This window comes from Hipposideros armiger, unplaced genomic scaffold (assembly GCF_001890085.2).
Source record: "Hipposideros armiger isolate ML-2016 unplaced genomic scaffold, ASM189008v1 scaffold_2, whole genome shotgun sequence".
Lineage (NCBI taxonomy): Eukaryota > Metazoa > Chordata > Mammalia > Chiroptera > Hipposideridae > Hipposideros > Hipposideros armiger.
Genome location: NW_017731352.1, coordinates 6,420,106 through 6,422,825, shown reverse-complemented (window position 1 = coordinate 6,422,825; position 2,720 = coordinate 6,420,106).

Sequence of the window (2,720 nt, the reverse complement as noted above, 5' to 3'; positions counted from 1 at the left end):
TTTAGTCTATAACACTTCCCTCTGCCCTTTTTATACTTTTTTTGTTGAAACTGGGTCATTTTTCCTGTAGAATTGCCTACATCCTGGACTGATTGTATCCCACACAGTGTTGTTTTTCTTGTTCCTCTAGCCTCCATATTTTCTGTAAGTTTGTAGTCAGATCTAGAAGCTTGATTAGATTTAGGTTCGATTATTTTGGCAAAAGTATTTCATAGCAGTAGTACGTATTTCTTACTGCATCACATTTGAAGGAACATAATGTCTGGTTATCCCACATTAAGTGATGGTTAAGATTATTCAGTGGATTTTGGTATTATTGAATGATCTATTACAGAGTTCCCCATGAACTTGTTACTTAATAGTTTAAGCAGCCATCAATGATTTTTGCCTGATTGGACCAGAAAACAATCAAGTACAGTTTGCCTGGCACACAATTTCTCATTTCAAAAGCTAACAGGTTTTGACCTAATTAGCCACTGCAGTTGCTTTCAAGTAGAAGAATTACAGCTTTGAAACTAGGTTAGTTAAATGATTTTAAAACTAAAAAACAAATCTCATAGGCACTTAAGTATGTATAAGCTATCATTTTAGTTGGCATTTTAGTTGTGATATGTCTCATTCAAAAGGTTATCCTTCTCTCGCTCGCCACCTAACCAAATACAAAATTTAATTCAAAATGAATCAAAGATGTAAATTTAAGAGCAAAACTCTTAGAAGAAAACATAGGGGGTAAATCTTCATAACTCTGGATTAGGTCATTGTTTCTCAGATGTAACACAAAAGCACAAGGAACAACATCAAAAAAATAGATAAATTAGACTTCACCAAAGTTGAAAACATTATGCTGCAAAAGGCACCATCAAGTGAGTAAAAAGATAACTCACAGAATGGGAGAAAATCTCTGCAAATCATGTATCTGATAAGGGACATGTATCTATTATATATCAAGATATCTTAAAATTCAATAAAAAAATTAAAAATTCAATTAAAAAAGTACGAACAACCCAGTTTAAAAATGGGAAGAGGAAGCCCTTTTTTGAGCTCCTTTTGCTCGGCCTGCTCCAAACTCTGTACTTTCTCTTCTAATAATGGCCCTTGAGCCATTCTCTACTGCTCAGGCCCACTTTTATTTCTTTGAAGTGTACTATCTTTTCTAATAAACTGCTCTTTCATAATTTAAAAAATAAAAAAAATAATAAATAAAATAAAAATGGGAAGGGGATGTCAATAAACATTTCTCCAAAGAAGATACACAAATGGCCAATAAGCACATAAAAAGGAGCCTAGCATCATTAGCTTCAAAGAAATCATCAGGTAAATGCAAATCAAAACCACAATGAGGCTCCACTTCATACTCACTAGGAGGACTATATTAAAAAAGACAGATAGTAATAAGTGCTGTTGAGGATGTGGAGAAATTGGGACCTTCATACATTGCTTGTGGGAATGTAAAACGATACAGTGACTTTAAAAAGCAGCTTGGCAGTTCCTCAAAAGGTTAAACACAGAGTTACCATATGACTCAGCAATTCCACTCCTAGACATAAAATATATAGATCTACACTATAATAAAATTATGTCATGTATAACATATATAAAAGTAAATATATATCCAATACAACATATATATGATACAATTTATGTTGATAGGGCCTATTATTTAATATGTATCATTTTAGTGAAGATTATTAGAGGTTTCTTAGTGAAATATTGTTGATACCCTGTATTACTGAAAGAAGCAATGCAAAGTATACTAATCCAGATAGTTTTAAAAAGAGCACAGAACTTAAAATACACACAGTGATACTATATATTTTCTTTTGTTTTGAAAAAAAAATTTTTTTAAGGATTTTTTTTTCTTTAAATTGGGGAACAATGTGTTTTTCCAGGACCCATCAGCTCCAAGTCAAGTAGTTGTTTCAATCTAGTTGTGGAGGGCGCAGCTCAGTGGCCCATGTGGGGATGGAACTGGCAACCTTGGTGTTACGAGCACTGTGCTAACCCCATGAGCTAACTGGCTGCCCCAGATACTATATATTTTCTATATGTTCTTACTTAGGTATGTAAATGTATGTAAAAAAAGATAAGATAAACTGATACCCTCTTGGGAGAATACAAGATTTGAAAGCAATCAAAAAGGACTTAACTAAAATATCCCAGTTTTTTTTTAAAACAGGAGGAATGTCTTTATGTATTTATCATGTAATTAATGTTTAAAAAAGTATATAGAATTTAAAGTAAATTTTAAGGTATAATTCACATGCAGAAAAGTACACAAATTATACATTTACAGCACAGGACTAAGTGAACACAAATATGCAAGCACACCCAAGTCAAGAATTACAATATTATAAGCACCCCAAAAGATACCCTCATACCTCCTCTCAATCACTTCCTTACCTCTCCACCCTAAAGGAAAACATTACCCACCTTCTAACAACATAGATTAATTTTGCCTATTTTGATTTTATGTAAACGGAATCACTACAGTATATACTCTTTTATCTCATTTCTTTTGTGTAATGTTATGTTTGTGAGATTCATTCGTTTATGTTGTTGCTCTCAGAATTTGACTATTAATAAATGGACTTTTAATAAGGGTCTAGTGCGATAAATAGTTTGGTTTTTTTTAAAGATTTTTATTGGGGAATTGGGGGAAGGGGAACAGACAAGTTGCTGTCCTTTTGTTCTTCAGTCTAGTTGTGGAGGACGTTGCTTCA